The 19,298-nt window shown below is 43.8% G+C and overlaps 1 protein-coding gene across 5 annotated transcripts in view; it reads right to left on the bottom strand.

Moving 5' to 3' along the window:
* GPR65 (G protein-coupled receptor 65) overlaps nt 1-19,298 on the bottom strand; it is a 133,074-nt gene that overhangs the window by 30,901 nt on the left and 82,875 nt on the right. Inside the window, exons 4-6 of one of the 5 annotated variants that reach the window (XR_002158884.3) lie at nt 11,065-11,151; nt 10,517-10,580; nt 8,814-8,965 (exon numbers count right to left, since the gene is read on the bottom strand). The exons of 1 other annotated variant lie outside the window; for it this stretch is intronic. The gene's annotated coding sequence lies outside the window, so the exon portion shown is untranslated. Of the gene's footprint in view, nt 1-8,813; nt 8,966-10,516; nt 10,581-11,064; nt 11,152-19,298 lie in introns of those variants that run through there. 3 more of the 5 variants (XR_002743220.2, XR_002158883.3, XR_002743221.2) reach the window with 3 other exon arrangements.

Below are 19,298 nucleotides of genomic sequence, written 5' to 3'. Positions count from 1 at the left end.
TTGTATTATCTCCAGTGTGACAGTGCCTGTCACAGAGTGATAGTAAATGCTCATTGGCTTTCCATTCTAGCATCCGACACGTAATAGGCTGTTGGCAAACATGTACATGCATGTCTGAATGAATGGGGGAACAGTAAATAGGTATCACCGAGCACCTGATACATGGGAAGCATGATGGGGGCTGGCATATAGAAAGTGATTCTTAGAATTCTTAAAATTTCATCAGATTAAAATATTTTGTGACGATGGTATGAATACACAATTATCAGTTAAATTGTGTGGTACAGACCAGTGCCTTCAAATTGGGGTACTCGGATCCCTGGGCATCTCTTTCCTGGCATTAAAAAGCTGTTCTTTCCCATCTTCCCCTTTCCATAGCCCATTTTCCGCTGCATCTAAGAAAGATAAACACGTTACCGTTTCCAGTTCTTACTGTGACCCATGGCTTTGGGTTATACACCCCGCTCCCCTCCAGCCCTGGGCCAGGGCACAGTCCATTTGAAATACTGACTTGAGGGAAGAGTCTCTTAATTGGTGAAATTAAAGACCACCCGCCAAAGCTTCCTCTCCTTTTATGTCTTATGTGTATTTCTGTTAAAGACGAAGCATGGCATTGGAAATGGGGGATATTTGGGCCCCTACGGTTGTATTCTGCAATCAGAAGTACATTGACTTTAGGCCACGGACCTGACTTTCATGTAATTATCTGCTCTTTTATCACTGTCACTGAGAAATGCATAGCTGTTGAGAATTTGATGAAGACAGAGCAAAGAAAATATTGATAAGAAATAATAAAAGCTAAACATGGCTCTCTCCCTTGTGGCCACTCCCCCAACAGATTTCACGTAAGGGGTCCTTCTCAGTTGTTCTCAGTGCTTATCCCTGGGACAAGTCATTAGCTGGAAAGAAAGGTACCTATGAGTAGCCCAAGCAGAAGCGATCAGTGATGGTTAGTTAAAAAACAAAAATGTAACTGAAATATTTTCAGGAGCTATCAGATTTTCAAATTACCTTGGATAAAAGCTTGTGGATAAAACTTTTGTGTGTCTCCTTTTAGTTTAAATCTGTATGATAATCCTGGCCTGCTTGTCTTACTTCAACTTATAAAATGTTTCATTCTGTCCATCTCCTGATAAGAAGTAGAAAACAGGAGGGCGGAAGCATTGGTGAAACGTTGAAGCACATGGTCTTTTGTGGAACAGAACTTTTTCTTTGCATAAATCATGTCCAATCACAATGTCTGATGACATTAATGGTGTTATTTCTCAGTCTCACACCTTATTCTGTTTTCATTTTTCCTGTAGTGTGTTCTCTATATAAATTGAGAATGTTTAGTTTTTCTATAAAAGGCGAGACAACAAATGGGATGGATAAAACCCACAAGTGTATAAAGCAAAGCAAGAGAGCTAGTAGTAGCTTATGAGATATGGGCCAAATTGATAGGACACGTTTGGGATAGATAATGGGCAAACAAAGAGCTTGTGAGGCACAGGCAGAATTGGTAAGTGTGTTAAGTATAGACAGTAAGTAACCTGTAAGGTGTGTTGAAGATGGAATAAGTGGAATGTGTGACAGAACAAATGTGTGTTACTTACAGATACAAAGACATGGGAAGACGAAATTATAAATAATGAGGATGCCACTTCTGGGCATCTTGAAACTGGCCATCCACCGGAGGTTCCCAGTATGGTCCTATTCTGGCCCCACTTGTGCTCTGCCCAAGAAACTCAGCCAAAACCCGGAGCTATCGAGCAGGCTAACTGCCAGGCTGTTGCCGTGGCCAGGCATCTGTGTTCTGAGTCTCTCGGCTGGTGTTTGTGTTGGCTCCAGGCACTTTCTGCCTGCTAAGCCCTCTTGTTCAAACCTCAACTCTGGTTTTCATAAACCCACCTTCAGTGGGAGATACTGATGCAGGAAAGACAAGATGTAAATGTTGTGCGACCCAAGATTTAGGTAGTGTTGTTTCCCCATCCTGGGCTGCAGGACACTTGAGCCTTTCTTCCTGGGCCCCTTCCTGCATCAAGAAATATTAAAATTATATTTTCCTACAGCATTGGAAGAAAGACTAATGTAATCCAGGCTGGATTATACTCTTTTCTTCTTCTTCTGATTTTAAAAGAAGTTACAACAGTTTTGTGGGCCCCAAAAGTGTTGGGGGCCCTTAAGTACTATGTCCAAGGTGCCCGATGGAGAAGTTGCTTTGGTCCATCTGCTTGTACCCCATGCTAAGTGTGTTAGCCTACCCCATGTCTTTTTCTTGCTTCTCCTTGTGCTTCAAGTTGATCAAATCACAGCTTTGTGGGATTCAAGTATTTTAATTTGAATCTTTGATGTGATTTTTAAGGTTTAATGTGAACCTTTCTGTTCTGTGGCCTTTGAGATAGCTTGCCTGAGAGCTAGTTGAGAGGTGGTTGGAAACTACCATTATGTCAAGGTAATTCCCTCCATGACATTCCCCAACGCCAAATATCTGCGTATAGTATACATACGCACACCCTCTTGCTTTTTCCCCTGGGCTCCCTTCACAAAGAGCTTCTTCTTTTTAACTATACATTAAATTTTGAACTGTTACGAGTTAATGAAAAACAGCAAATCGACTTATGCTTGACTTTATAACTGATAAAAATCCATAAACCAATGACATTAGATCTGCATAATTATAATCTTGACGACCTTTAGTAGTTCATCCTACAGTAGCGTACGCTCACCATTGCGATTTGTGTCTTTTTCAGCAGATTGTGTACATTAATGCATTTATTTGGATAAAAAATTAAGTCAGAATTGTTGTCTTCTCCTGGCAGTGTGATTCGATTAACTTGATAAGGAGGACTGGTTTTGCTAACTAGGTTATGTGGCAGTTATTTTTCATAAATTGAGTGAGCTAAATATGCAACACCAAGGTTTTGACCATATATGTATTCTATGAATATCACATGTATGTAATCAGAAAAGCATATTGAAATTAACATGTATTTTCATAGCATTTTCCAAGTATGTTGGATTAAACAAGATAACTAAAAAAAAAAAAAAAAATTCCAATGTGAACACGGCATCTGTCTTGGTGTAAACTGTTTCCCTCTCTGCACTTGGCCATGACCTAGCTTCAGTGCCTTCTGTGGTAAGGAAAATGACTACCAAAGATGTCCACATGCTAATCCTTAGAAACGGTGAATATGTTACACTACATGGCAAAAGGGATTGTACAGATGTAGTTTAGGTTACAGACCTTATGGTAAGGAGATTATTCTGGATTATTTAGGTGGGGCTGCTGTAATCACACAAGCCTTTAAAAGCAGTGAACTTTCTCCAGCTGGAGACAAAAGAATGTGACCAAAGAAGACAGAGGGATTTGAAGCACAAGAAGCATGTTACTCACTGTTGTTCGCTTTAAAGGTAAAGAGAACCGTGATCAAGGCTCTAGAAGCGGAGAGACGCCTCCTGCTGACAGTCACCAATGATACCCCAGTCCTACAGCCAGAAATAACGGAATTCTGCCAACAGCCTGAACAGGTCTGGAAGCACCTTCTTTTCTGAAGCTCTCACTGAATTGCTGAAGCCGGCCGACACTTTGATTTGGGTCTTGAGACCCGAGAGCAGAGGTGCCGACCGAGCCCATCTTATCTACAGAACGGGGACATAACAGATTTGTGTTGCTTCAAGACACTAAATTGGTGATCATCTGTCACAGCAATAAGAGCAAAGGAATATATATCGTTCTAGCTTTCAAGAGAGTGCCACGCCTGCAGCTGGCCTGTTTATTGCTAATTTTCTATTCTATTCCCTCCGGGACAGTGGTCCTTACGGAAAAAAAATGCAACTGTTTCAATCTCAGTCTTATTGTTATGCTCTAGTAGCATTTCTTTGAAATGAAACCTAACTCAAAAAGGTTGGTTTTTAAAAGCCCTTTTATCTATCTCTCTATTATCTATCCATTTATTTTAGTGACCCAGGTGACTGGACAGGGTAATCATGGAGGGCTGCCTGGTCATAGAAGACCAACAGCTACGGCTCTGGGAAACGATCCCTTGACCCTGGACTCAACATAATGTAACAGAGGACTAGTTCCTTCATAAGGGACTGGGACACTACATTATTAAACAATCTTAGCTCCCAGCAGGTTATACATACTTCAGATTCCAGAAGAATATTTGGGAGTTCTTTACTTCAGGTTTGAGTGTCATTCTTGAGTCCATTGCTGGTCCACGGTGGGAGGGAGGATTTGTGAGTGGTTCCTGTTTTGTGCAATTCATTCCAGGCTTTTCCGTGGCCCCAAGTCCTATGTCCTAGGTCTTGTGGGCAGTCACTTAACGTTCGGTTCTCTTACAGTGTACTGGGAACCTATCCCTTGTCTTGATCCCTGCGTGTAGCCAGTACTCCTCTATTGATTTCCTTGGTCCCAGGATCATACCTTAGGATCCCAGGAGCCTCCTAAGCCACTGTCTAGTCAGTCCTATAACATTCTCCTCAAAGAGAACAAAGTGGTGACAGTGAGTGAGTGAGGAGCAAGCAGTAAGATCTTCATATCCTTTGGGTAGAGGAGTGAGGCAAGCAGCCCTTCCGTATCGACAACATGAAAGTCCCATTTCCTAATCCCAGTGAATTATACTCAGAGAGTCCTACTGTCTTGAGCTGAATGCCCAAAAGCTACTAATAGTATCCTAGCTTTGTTACATGTCATGACCCAAGACAAGACTTGGGAGGTAGAGAACAGAACTACGAGTGGTTAAGGGAGTGTGGAGAGAGAGAGGCCATGTGGACAGAGAAGAACAGTGATCTTCAGTTAGCAGAGGCAGTCAGCCCATGGCAACCCCAAGGGAGGAAACTGGGGGGATAAATGCGCTGACTTTACTCTGCTTCTTCTACCTTGTATCTCCTGCAGGGACTCCCTAGTAGCTATACTCTAGCCAGAAGCTAGAGTTAGGGAAAGTTAACCCTTGCATGTGATCTACCCACGTTAGCTTTGCAAGGCACAGAGCAGCTTGGAGAGTGGATCTGGAGATACAATGGAGCATATCTAGCAGCTCGGAATAGTATGGTGCTAGAGACCACACCCCAGTTTGGCTCACTGGGTAAGACCTGAAATCCTGTAAGAGTAGGGGTTCAGAGGCCAAGAGAACAGGGGTGCGGTAGTGGCTAGGCTTTTAAGGAATCTAAAAGCCTTACTCCAGAGTGCTAGGTTTGAAGAAACTGACAAATGGCATCACAGGTCACGGTCCTGGGGCATTGAGGGACATCCTGATAACTACCCCGATTCCAGAGGACATGTCTGTGTTAACTTCAGTGAGACTCTCATTTAGGACTATGGCACTCAGGTCCCCTGAAAACTGTGTGTGTGTGTGTGTGTGTGTGTGTGTGCGGATAAGCACGCATACTCACAGCAGTCAACACTGGAAAGTCAAGGTGTGGAGGGTACGAGACACCTTTTAGTAGTATTGTCTTGTTCCTAAATATTTTACTCTGGGAACAGCCCCGGATCTATAGGAGCTGGTTTCTCACAGCTACATATGTACTAAACGACACTACCCCTTAGCTACAGCTGAGTGATTCAGGAATGGGTACCTGGCCTATGTCAAGGCAGTTTGAATCCTTTCCTAGTATCTTGCTAACTGGAGGGATAAAAAATAAACTTTCTAGTCCAGGGGAAGAAGGCATTATTCAATGGGACATTCAGCAACTGGCGGATGCCCCATTTCCTGCCACAGAGGAGAAGTCCTCCACTTTGAGAAGAAACAGTCTACCCAGGAGAAGTAGAGGCAAGACACAGAGTCCAGGAAGTGCTCAGTTTCAGTTGCTCTTGACTTCCAGCTGCACCTCTGCCTTTGCCATTTGATTGTTCAATCCTTTAGTAATGTAAGTTGCCCCACTATTCTTTCAATAAATATCTTTTTGTGGGGGCGGGGGAGGCGGGTTCAAACCTTGCTTACAGTTAAAGAGCCCTTTCTAATAGAGCTGATAGAGCAGATAGTTCATACTGATCCCACCACGTGGGGAAAAGATTGCATGCAGTAAGGATCAAATGTAAGGAAGTCAGAAGCTAGAGAGATCCTCATGGACAGGGGGGCAAGATGAAAAGCCTGATTAAAGCTTGGACTCAGAAGGACGGGGAGGATTCTTTGTTGCAGAATATTCCAGGCAAGGAGAACAGCATGTGCAAAAGGGCGGTGGTTCCGATTGCAAAGATAAATTTCCGTGGCAAAGAATAGTTGAAGTCAAAATGCGTGCAGGGGGAGACAAGGTGGAAAAGGAACTTAACTGGTGAGGATCTTGAATGCTAAGGGAAGGAGTTTGTGGTTTTTGAACATGAAAGTGGTATCCCAGAAGCTGTATTTTAGGCATATTGACCCGGTAGTGTGCCAGGTGAGCTGAAGGGTATAAGAAGTGGTGTTAAATGGCCTGATCATCCTGAGATGGCCAAGGGCCTGGACCAGAGCAGTAGAGGTGGGAATGGAGAGGGAGGCGGGGGGGTGTCGTTCGTCTCTGTACCCTTCACATTCCTTTGTGGAGTGACTGGCACCTAGCAGGTGCTCCCCAAATTCTTGTTAATAAGTAATGAGTTCTAGTCAAGTAATGTTATATCCACATTATCATCATAGGCTCTAATATCTATGTATGTAAGACTAGAACTTTAAAATAAACTGTATTGTTGAATTATTGAGGACACTTGGTCTGGTTATTTTAGCTGTCACTGAATTTCAGTAGAACCCGAGGTAAATTAATTAGAGCAATACCTGTGCCTTATTGTTGAGAACCAATCATTCCCTTTATTTTTTTTTATTTGCATGTTAAATATTTTTAATGTTTATATTTGGGAGACAGAGGGCGCAAGTGGGGGAGGGGCAGAGCGAGAGGGAGACACAGAATCCGAAGCGGCTCCAGGCTCTGAGCTGTCAGCACAGAGCCCGACGCGGGGCTCGAACCCACAGACCGCGAGATCATGACCTGAGCTGAGGTTGGACACTCAACCGACTGAGCCACCCAGGCGGCCCCCAATCATTCCCTTTATATCCCAGCAAAAAATCAGGTGCTGGAGGAAAGCTTGTTCACGTGGCTTTTAGAAACTCGCTTTCCTTGCATGTTTGAAATCTACTGAGGTCATTCTATTAAAGAATCATCATTTCATAAGAAAATACAATAGCTTCAACCACTTAAAATGTTAATTGGTATTCTACAACTAAAACATTAGTCTGATGTAGAATATGAAATTTTCCTTTGCCTTATAACTTCTTTTTAGAGAAAATGGCCAGACCAAAGAGCCTTAGTAATGATGCAGGAAGACAGAGCATTAAAATGCCTCATATATTCCACGGGTCTCCTATCTTAAGTACTATGTTTTCAGTACTTCATGAATCTCTCTCCTTTCATTAAGTGGGAGACGCTGTTCTCCCACTGTGCGTGTCTTCATTTTTTTTTTTTAATATGAAATTTGTTGTCACATTGCTTTCCATACAACACCCAGTGCTCATCCCAACAGGTGAATGTGCGTGTCTTCCTAATTTCCCATTCACTGATGTCATATTAGTAGCTTGAAATTCTGGTGGGATTAGCAAATAGTATAAATCAGGTCTTCTGGGGCACCTGAGTGGCTCAGTCAGTTAAGCATCCGACTCGTGATTTTGGTTTGGGTCATGATCCCAGGGTCGTGGGAGTGAGCCCCACATTCGGTTCTGTGCTGAGTGTGGAGCCTGCTTAAGATTTTGTCTCTCTCCCTCTGCCCCTGCCCCTCCCCCAATAAAAAAAAATTAAGTCAGGTCTTTTATTTATATTCTTGGTTGTCTAGACCCAGAGGCTGGCGAACTATGGCCTGTGGGCCTTCAATCTGTTTTTGTAAATTAGGTCTTAGTGGAATACAGACCCATCCATTTAGTTTTAATGTTTATTCATTTTTTTGATAAAGGCAGAGTGCGAGTGGGGGAAGGGCAGAGAGAGAGGGAGACACAGAATCTGAAGCAGCCTCCAGACTCTGAGCTGTCAGCCCAGAGCCCGACGCAGGGCTCGAACCCACGAACTGTGAGATCATGACTGAGCCAAAGTCAGATGCTTAACCGATGGAGACACCCAGGTGCCCCCAGGCCCATCCATTTAATATGCATATTGTCTATATGGCTACTTCCAGGAGACAATGGCAGAGTTGAGTAGTTGCAAGAGAAAGCATACAGCCCACCAAGCTTAAAATATTTACTGTGTGTCCCTTTAACAAAAGTTTGCTGATCTCTGGTCTGGACTTAAAAAGTGATGAGGTAAATGCTAATAATCAAGATTAAACTTAAGAGCGGGCTGTGTTCATGGCAGAGAGAGAGAGAGAGAGAGAGAGAGAGAGAGAGGAGGGAGAGAATCCCAAGCAGGCTTTGTCTGCACTGTCAGTGCAGAGCCTGACGCGGGACTCCAACTCACAAACCGTGAGATTATGACCTGACCTGAAATCAAGAGTTGGATGCTTCACTGAGTCACCCAGGCGCCCTGACTCTTACAATTTATGATGAAAGTACAACGTATAATATACATAGCTCTTTTTCTTTTTTTTGGAGAGCCAGTTGTTAAACACTTACGAGCACGTCTCTGGACAGACCTGGGTAAGGTCAAGTAGGTCGTTTAGCCTCTCTGAGCCTCGGTGTCCACGTCTGTAGTGTGTTATAGTAAGAAGATACTAGTATTATCCACTAGACAAGGGATCAGCACATTTTTTCTCTAGAAAGAGCCAGCTAGTAAACATCTTTGGCGTTGTGGGCTAGCATGTGGTTTCCCTCACAAGGACTCAGCTCTTGTCACCATAGCACGAAGGCGGCCCTAGAAAATGTATAAATGAATGGGTACGATTGTGTCTGGTACAATTTTATTTAACAGGCAGTGGGCTGGGTTTGCCGCTGAGCGATGGTTTGTTGGATCCCGTGCAAGATTATACGCTTCTCGAGAGCGGGAACTGTATTTCTCGCGATGAGACTTGTGTCCTTAGAACTTGGCACGGTTCCTGGCACACATGGCAAGAAATCAATAAATATGTGTAAATACAAAAAACAGCCACGAAAATGAAGCGGCGAATGCCACCTGCACCAAGACGGCTAGTGCTCGCCAACAGGATGCTGAACAAAAGAAGCCGGAGACAAGAGAGTGCCTGCTGTATGCGTCCATTTCTACAAAGTGCAAGAGCAGGCAAAACAGAACTCCCCCTTCCAGTCAGGATGGGATAACAGACTGAACTGATCCCTCCCACCACAAGCAACGGAAAAAAAGCAGGTAGAATGTATGATTTAATGATGTATGACCCTGGGCCAAGAGGGCAGCACTGGTCTGTGGTCTCTGAGAATAGGGGAAAGGAATGAGGCATCCAGACACAGCCTGATGGTCTTTGTGAGCGCTGGACACGGGGACAGGAATTTTTTTTTTAATGTTTATTTATTCTTAGAGAGAGCTCGTGTGCACAAGCAGGGAGAGGGGCAGAGAGAGGGAGGCATGGAATCTGAAGCAGGCTCCAGGTTCCAAGCTGTCAGTACAGAGCCAGCCACGGGGCTCAAACTCACAAACTACGAGATGATGACCTGAGCGGAAGTTGGACGCTTAACTGACTGAGCCCCCCGGGTACCCCCAGGGACGGGAATTTGGAAGTGCCGATGTGGCTGTAATTTGGAGAGGAGGGAAGTAAGTGAGCAGAGCCCCAGAGAGTATCTTCGTGTTTCTGGCTGGGCGCTAGCCTGCACCTGAGTGAGAGGAGACGACCCTAGGCCGCGGAAGGAACCATACCATCTGACTCAGCAATTCCTGTCTTGGGCTGCTATTGATATTTGTGCACAAGTTTTCTGTGGACACAGGTTTCCACTTCTCTGGGATACATACCTAGAGTTGGCATTGCCGAGTCCAATGGTAACTTTATGCTTGACAACACGATTTGCTACGGAACGAGTTTCCAAAGTGGCTCCACCCCCTTGCCCGCACCTGCTATTGTCTGTCTCTTTGACTGTAGCCATCCTAGGGGGTGGGAAGTGACCTCTCACTGTGGCTTTGATGTGTATTTGATTTTTTTTATTTCCCTGATGGATAGTGATGTTGTGTAATTTTTCCTCTGTTTATTGGCCATCTGTAGATCCTCTTGTATCACCATCTATTTTTAAAATAAAGTTTTACCAAAACATAGCCATGCCTTTTGTTTACACATTGTCTAGGGCTGTTTTTGTGTTACAAACACCAAGCTGAATAGCTGCAAGGGAGACCATCTGGACTGCAGAGCCTAAAATCCCTCTGTGTGGCCCTTTATGGAAGGAGTTTCCTGACCCCTGCCCTAGACCACAGGCCTGAACGATTGTAGGGTTTAAAACCCCATTTCAGTTTTCCAGTGACTGGTTATTTTCTGGAATGAAGCATGATCAGTGCTACAAAATGGAACGTCCTAGGTGAAGTGGCACAGGTGGTCACCCGGGCCACTGCACAATACATGTTTGCTGAATGAATAAACAAAACAACTGCTTGCCACTTTGAAAGCAAGCATCATGGAAAAATATTCCTAAAACACAAAAAAGATTCTTACCTAAGGCTTTCTCTTCCTGGATTGGAGTGGAGGGTCTGTTGAAGCATACAGAAAAAAGAAAGATCTAAAGGAGAAACCACAAAATAGGTAAATTGGAGGCCACCCCCAAGAGTCACAATAACCCTTGCAATATTAGAAGGTGGGACCCTAGCTCTGTGGTCCAGTTGTGTCATTAGCCTTGACTCATGGATTAGTTTTCTATTGCTACATAAACTCCCACAAACTCAGTTGTTTAAAGTAAGACCTGGGGGAAGTTCTTTGGAAACAGCCAAATAAGTCTCTGAGAGTCTTCTCTATAAAAGCAATGGGGACATTAGCAAAAATCGTCCAAATTAACTTTTTCAGAACTCTGTAAAATTAACCAAGGGCTTGCAATGATCTAAGGAGAATTCAAGAATACCAGCTAATCTTGGCATGAACAGTGAACTGTAGGCATTTTAAACGGCCCTATTTCCACCTTCCATTCCCAACCTCCACGGAAGCTCTGAAAACCAACAGCTTTGCAAACCTTGTAACTAGGAATACCTAGTTACAGCCGGAAGCCTCACCTCCACTCTAAGGGGCTGAAAAAGTTTGGAGGTTTCCAAGAGTCTCTCCCCAGAGAACTGTCACTATTTGACCTGTCTGGCAGTTCCCTGAAAAAAAAAAAGTCAAAGTATTTGAATAGAACATTCCTCTAAAGAAGATACAGAAATGGTCAAAAGCCCATTTAGAAATACTCAGCAAAGGGGCGCCCGGGTGGCTCAGTCAAGTGTCTGACTCTTGATTTTGGCTCAGGTCATGATCTCAAGGCCCCTGTGGCATTCCATGCTGAGCTCAGAGCCTGCATGGGATTCTCTCCGCACTCCCCTCCCCCTGCCCCTCCTCTGTGTGGCCCTTTACAGAAAAAAAATTTTTTTCAGAGCAGCACACACGTGTTCTGTCTCTCAAAAAACAAAAACAAAAACAAAAACCCACAAGGAGATAACACTTTACCTCCACTAGCCAGACAATTAACAAGTGTTGGCAACTCCCCCACCACCAGAAAAAAAAAAACCCACAAAACACACAAAAACAAGGGTTGGCAAGGATGTAGGCAAATTGGAACCCTCACACATTGCTGACAGGGTTGTAAAATGTGGCAGTCACCTTAGAAAACAGTTTGGTAGTACCTCAAAGTTACTCTTTGACCCAGCAATCCCAATCTAGGTATATACCCTAAGGGAAATGAGAAGCCATGTCCATCCTAATAGCATTTATTCATAACTAAAAAGTGGGAAACCTCCAAAGGCCCATTAACTGATGAATGGATACACAAAATGTGATACACTCATACGATGGAATATTATTCAGCCCTAAAAGGGATAAAATCCTGATAACACGCCGCACTGTGGGTAGATCCTTGAAAACAACATGCTACATGCAAGCAACCAAATACAAAAAGTCACATACAGCAGGATTCCACTTACAGGAAATAGCCAGAAAAGACAAATTCATGGAAACAGACAGTACATCAGTGGTTTCCAGGGACCAGAAGGATGGAGAGGACTGCTAACGGGTACAGAATTTCTTTTTTGAGTGATGCAAATATTCTGAAATGAGACAGTGCTCCGGCTGCCCATCTCTTTGTCTACTGAAAACTCTTGAATTGTACACTTCAAAATGGTGAATTTTATAGTGAGGCATGTGTCAATAAAGCTGATAAAGCAAGCACCCATTTATCCGCTCTCGGCGCTGTAGGTCAGAATTCCGGCACGGATGGCTGGGTTCCAGCTCAAATGAAGCTGGTGTTTGGCTGTGTTCTCACCTGGAGCACGGAGTGCTCTCTCGAGCTCATTCCTGTCGTTAGCAGAATCCAGTGTCTTCCACCAGCCGAACCGAGGTCCCTGTTCACTTGCTAGCTGCCAGCAAGGGGCTGCTGGCCACTTCTGCAAGCCCCAGCCTCCCTTGTTGTGTCCCCCTCCATTTTCAGGCCGGCAGTGATGCTTGATGGAATACTTCTTGTGCTTTAAATCCCTGACTTCGGTTCCCAGCTGGAGAAAAATTCTGCTTGCAAAGGGCTCACATGACTCACTGGGTTTCTGTCTTAAAGGTTCGCCAACTTGGTGCTTGATGTTTTAATTACACCTGTAAAATGCCTTCAAGGCAGGACCTATAACGGTGTTTGAATGAGTACTCAGGACACAAATATATTTGCGTGATCTTTAGAATTCTGCCTACCACAGCCCATATCTATGGTCATTCTGCTTGGGGTGGAGGTAACCGTGACCCTTCATTTACCTCAAGGTTCCATGTTGCTAAAATTGTGTCCAGCATTTTGATCTCTCCAACTGGCCCATCATGTTAGGAATAGTTCACACGAACATCGGGTGTTGTTCTGTTCCAACCTTGGCCTCAAAGGGTCAGTGTGATGCCTTATGTGAGTTGAAATACCTCTGTAGGAGGGTCCACTGGGGGGCTACCAGTGGTGGATCTGCAGGCCGCATGGCCGGTGATGATTCCAGCTATCGTGGGGTTTCTCCTCTGGCGAAGGGCGAGCTGGGGAGGAGTAGCGTCCAGCCCTGTCAATGCGGCCTTGAGCCGGTGTCCTATCTTCCTCTTTGTGATCACTGCCATTTCAGGCTGGTGAAAACCCCAGACTTAACCTTCGGGTACTGATTGTTCACGGTGGTGTGGTGGAGGTTGTCTGGAGGCACTGGTGGGGGCCATAAGTAATAACTTATGATAAGAAGCATCACACGGATACAGAGAAAAGAGAAGTTACATTTTTCCAGCACAGGATCAAAAGAGGGTAAACCAGAGGCCTGGGTACTCTGTTTTGTTTCTTTTATATCACTCCCTAAAAGGATACCGGCAATACGCAATAAATACGAGTGGAACGAGGAACTGAGTGAGGGCTCTTTCCAGGGCCTGATTGTGCCTGGTCTATAAAAGCGTCAAAGGCCTATTTCCTTTTAAATTGTCTTCTTGGAGTCAAAATGCAGATGGTCTCCTCCAGTTTATGACTAATAGTGGATTTCATTATTCATGGGTTAGCACAGTCCCTAAGTCTGCTCCACTCGGAGCCCGAGAAAGATGACTGATAGGCGGGCCGGCTGCTCTCCAGGTCCTCACTCCCAAAGCCTAATCTTTCCATACGGATGCTGAACAGGCCTTGGGCAATTTGAGTGAGGCTCCCAACGAATCTTTTCTCCCTCAGAATAATCAAATTTTGAGAATGTGCTATAGGAAAGAGCTGTCACGTTCCATTAGGTTAGCTCTGTGACTTGCACGGAAATTGTCAGGTAACTCAATTGCCGTAGTCCAATCATTTACAGGCATAATTTAGTTCACTTAGAGTTAATGATTAATAACATGTCCTGTTTGGAGCTGTGGAAAGCAAGCAAGGAACTGTGGTGCATCTGATAGTTCACAGGGGCTGCAGAAGCAGACTGCTAGGGTTAGAATAGGCATCCAAAGACTGTGATATCAGAGGAATGCTTATAATTTAAATTATACAATGCTCTATAGTTCACAAAGCAATGTCACTTATGGTCTGTCTTGATTCTCAAGGCAATGTATAAGGTCAGTATCATTATCATCTCCATTTATAAGTGCAGATACTAAGGATCAGAGGCAGTGCCTCATTCAAGGTCACTTGGCTGGTTTGTAATAGAGTAGAATGAGAAGCTGAAATTAAACTCCCATTATGGGTGGAATTGTGCACCCCCTCAAAAGATATGTCCCAAGTCCGAACTCCTAGCACATCAGAATGTGACCTTATTTGGAAATAGGGTTGTTGCAGATCAAATTAGTTGAGATGAGACCATACTGGAATAGGGTGGGCCCTCAATGCAATATGACTGGTGTCCTTATAAGAAGAGGAGAGAGACACAGAAGATACATGGCCATGTGGAGACCCAGAGACACAGGGAGAAGGTCATGAGAAGATGGAAGCAGAGACCAGAGTGATGCGTCTACAAGCCAAGGGGTGCCAACATCGCTGAACATCACTGGAAGCTAGGACAAGCACGGAACAGATTCTCTGTCGCAGCCCTTGGAGGGAACCAACTCTGCTTGGGCTTGCAAGCCTCTAGAACTGTGAGAAAGAAATTACTGTTGTTTTAGGTTACCCTATTTTTAGTACTTTGTTATAGCTGCCTTGGGAAGCCAATATGGATCGTAAGAATAATAAAAGTTTCCATTTCTCTGGACCCTGGGTGTGGCCCATATGCATACTAGTATGGAGTCTTTTATAAACTCTTTAAGATGTATTATTATCAGTGACTTTTTTTGTGACTTAACTGAGTCAAATAAGCACAGAGGTGGAGCTGGGAGCCCAGCCCCAGACCCGAATTTAAAACTGTGTCCTGTCCACGATGCCCCTGAGCCACGAGAGTGTCCAAAACGTTTGTGGCAGTGTTGGGGCAGTGCTCCTCAACCCTCTTGGGCTGCTCCTTTATTTGGGTTCTTCCAGGGACCACTGACTCAGTTTGAACTCCACCACACTAACTTGTATCCTTTTGTTATGAATAACCACAAAACAGTGCCTGACCCCCAGGAAAAGCTCAGTATTTGTTCTTTGGGGAACAGGTAATAAAAGCTCCTTAACCTGTTACAGTCCATTGAAATTCACAAAGGATTTTCACATCGATTCTTTAATTAGATTGTTTACAAAAATAGCTTGAAGGACGCTTTGTGTTCCTGTCTTTTTCCTTTCTTTCCAACCTTTTAAAGAAGATTTTGCCATGTCATCAACCAGATAGTAAGCTTCTAGGAGGGAATGGATATTTTCTTTTCTTTCTCCTTGAATGATACTGGTTCTTGAATGGGTTTCACTGGATCTAGACTTATGGTCTTGAAATGATCGCCCAGACCATTCTGAAAATGATTATACAGAATGAATTGGAGAATCTCTATATAAAAATTAAAAATAGAACTCCCAATTTTTATCTCCCAAATCACAGAAGCCATTACCAACTCTTCCTGAATGTTGCTGTGATCCATTTAAAAATTCTTTCCCCGCTTTACTAGACTGTGAGGTGATCCCAGCTGTCACTATTCCCTTTGGACTATGAGACTCGGGGATAAGGAGGGATCAGCCTTCCAGTTCAGTGCTCTGTAGTTCCTGGGGTCCTGGAAGATGAGAGTGCTCTTCCCAGAGTATCACAGGCTAGGACTGCCTTTCCAGAGTCCATGAAATGCCATGGCCATGTTCTTATCATGTTCTTGGGTGACCACTAAATTCCTACCCATTTTAGCATCTTATTTATGTTCAATTTCCTCCCATATTAGTTTTCATGATGTTTTTGTCTGGCATAGATGCCCCAGGCAACTTATTCAAAGTTGAGGTAGGGAAGCCTAAATGGACCGTTTCAGATTTTTAGTGACACAAGAGATGTTCAGTATAATTCCACTAAGTAAAAGGAAGTGGCTAAAAATATGCGTAACGGGATCCCAGTTTTTAATTTTTCTTTCTGCTATGACAGAGGTGTGACTTTGAACAAGTTACCTATCCTCCATGAGTATCAGTTTTCTTAGATGTGCACAATAGCATGTACCTCGCAGGGTTAATGGGAGGGTTAAGAGTGGTGCATTTGACAATCTTTAACAAACTTTGATGAGTTATACCTTGTGTTAGTTTACTAGGAGTGTCACAACAAATACCATAGACTGAGTGCCTTAAACAAGAGAGATTTTTTTTTTACTCACAGTCCTGGAAGCTGGAAATCCAAGACCAAGGTGTCACAGGGTTGTTTCTTTTGAGGCCTCATCTCCTTAGTTTGCAGAAAGCCGCCTTCTCCCTATGTCCTCTCCTCACCTCTCTGTGTTTGTCTGTGTTCTGACTTCCTCTTTTTATAAGGAGACCAGTTGTATAGGATTACGACCTCATTTAATGTAATTACCTCTATAAAGGCCCTATCCCCCAATACAGTCACATTCTGAGGTACTGGGGGTTTTGGAGTGCTGGGGACACACAACTCAGCCCGTAAGCATACCTCCTGCACAGCCCACGTCTTCTTCCAGCACCTGCGGAAGCTAGTTCCTTCTGCCTGGAGCGTCACATCAGCCTCTTTGGCAGGTCCAGCATCCAGCCCTTCCTCCCTTCTGAAGTTCAGCTCAAATGGAAGAATCTTTAGGAAGCATGTTTGGATCCCAACCTTAAGGAATTCATCTCTCCCCCCTCCAGGACCCCGAGCTTTTTTCTCTTGCATCTGTATCAGAGCAATGCTGTCCCATATTTACTTCTGCATCCCCATAGGCCCAAGACAGGATCCGGCACAGAGTAGGTTTTTAGGAAGTAACCAGGTGAACTGCACTGAATGTCCGTTAGTGATACCAACGCTTTCCCTTTGTCTGACAAAGCTGAGAAATGCCTTCATTTGACTGGTAATGGAGCATTCTGAGGGGGACAGACCAGAGCAAAGAGCACGGTCCCAATGAGCCATTAAGGCACGTGGAATAAATAAGTTCATTGATCTTCCTTCTTGTTTATTTCATGTCTAAGAAGCCTATCTTAGGGTGTGTTTGAAGCAGCCTAACATTCATGGATGCTGACATGAATGTTAAGTGACTTTCCTGATTTATAGATAGACTTTGAATTTTTAATCAATATAGGAAAAGCTATTTTGCCCAGGAAGTCTGGTGTATCATGTGGAGTGATTATTTAAACTGCTTGTGTAGGAGGATAAATAGTGCAAAAAGGAAAGTCTGCTGTGAAAATGTGCAGAGATTATTTAAGCAGGGCTGTGTTTTTAAATGTATGGAAATGCATACACATACATTTTTTTCTGTCCCAACAATTTAATTTAAAATGGACTTCCTCTGGATACTGAGGATTATGGCACAACTAAAAGAGTGACTATGTGGAATTATCCTCACCTCAAGGACGTTCCCTTGCTCCCACCACCTCAATTACAAACATGTGAGCTCTTATGAAATCTTAAAGCAGGGGCGCCTGGGTGGCTCAGTCGGTTGGGCATCTGACTTCAGCTCAGGTCGTGATCTCGTGGTCTGTGAGTTTGAGCCCCACGTCGGGCTCTGTGCTGACAGCTCAGAGCCTGGAGGCTGCTTTGGAGTCTGTGTCTCCCTCTCTCTCTGCCCCTCCCCCACTCGTGCTCTGTCTCTCTCTGTCTCTAAAAAATGAATAAACGTTAAGAAAAAATCTTAAAGCAAAAAGCATGCCTCACACACTTCCCTTTTCCAGGCAAACCTGAAACACCACCAAGCCAGGTGATAGATAATCTTCTGTTAACAGCTTAAGCAGTGAAAGGTCCAACATGCTTGTACATAGTCTAGAGAGTTCTGTACTTTACAGCCTTTACAGCTGAGATGTCTTTTAATTTTTTTAAAAATTGAATTCCAGTATAATTAACTCAGTGTTAATTATAATTACTTATTACACTCAATTATAATTACTCAATGTTCACTGTGATTAAGTGTGGTCATTAATCCCTATCACCTATTTCACTCATCCCTCCACCCACATCCTCTCTGGTAACCATCAGTTTGTTCTCTATAGTTTAGAGTTTGTTTTTTAGTTTCTCCCTCTCTCTCTCTCTGTCTTTTCCCTTTGTTCATTTGTTTTGTTTCTTAAATTACACGTATGAGTGAAACATATGGAGTTTGTCTTTCTCTGATTGACTTTTTTGCTCAGCATTTCTTCTCTCTTTTGGTGCAAAAAAGGTGGTTTTTTTTTTTTTTTTAATTTTTTTTTTTCAACGTTTATTTATTTTTGGGACAGAGAGAGACAGAGCATGAACGGGGGGAGGGGCAGAGAGAGAGGGAGACACAGAATCGGAAACAGGCTCCAGGCTCTGAGCCATCAGCCCAGAGCCCGACGCGGGGCTCGAACTCACGGACCGCGAGATCGTGACCCGGCTGAAGTCGGACGCTTAACCGACTGCGCCACCCAGGCGCCCCCAAAAAAGGTGGTTTTATTAAAGCACAGGGACAGGACCTGTGGGGAGAAAGAGTTGCCAGAATTATACTGTCTGGATCCATTTGCAAGCTTGTTGCAAATGGCAAGATTTCATTCTTTTTTTACGGCTGAATAATATTCCATTGTATATATACCACATCTTCTTATCCATTCATCTATCAATGAGATGTCCATCTTTAAAAAAAAGAAAACAATTTTACCACTAATGGGCAACTTTAAAAAAATGCTCTGTTCCTTATGCAAATTCCTTATACAAGTTCAGTAAAAGGTGTTAGGATGGATGAACATATGAATTGAAAATTGAGATTTTTTCCAGCAAACTTCCACATCTTCAGAAGTAATTTAATTTTGCTCTATTCTTTTTCTTTGATGACTTCACCATCCACCCAGCCTTCAGACAAAGGCTCGTAAGGGGTGCAGTTGGCACCCCCTCTCTTGTCTCCTACATCCTGTGAATAAGTCCAACAACTTTCCTCAAATCTGTTCTCTCTGTCCCATTCCTTCTGCCCCTGCCTCGGATCATCTCCTTTCATCTAGGAAGAGAGTCATAGTGGCTTAAAACACAAGATAGAAGTGTTTTTCTCTGTCATTTAATGACCCAAGCTGGGATGGGGCCTCTTTCTCTGCAGGGGCCCAGATTCCTTCCATTTTGTTGTTCTGCTGTCTTTAGATACTGTTCTCATGTGTACGGCCCAAGATGGCTTATCATTGAGCCTAGATTCAGGAAGAAAGAAGGGAGAGATGGGAAATGAGAGGGTTTATCCCTTTCTTTTGAGTCAGGATCAAGAGGTTTCTTTCACATGTAAGTTACACTCACATCCCCTTGGGCAAGATTAGACACATGGCCTCCCTTCACTGCAATGAGATGGCTGGGAAATGTAA

This window comes from Felis catus, chromosome B3 (genome assembly GCF_018350175.1).
Source record: "Felis catus isolate Fca126 chromosome B3, F.catus_Fca126_mat1.0, whole genome shotgun sequence".
In the NCBI taxonomy this organism is placed as follows: domain Eukaryota; kingdom Metazoa; phylum Chordata; class Mammalia; order Carnivora; family Felidae; genus Felis; species Felis catus.
The sequence above is the reverse complement of the archived record's forward strand: the minus strand, read 5'-3'. Positions and strand labels throughout refer to the sequence as shown.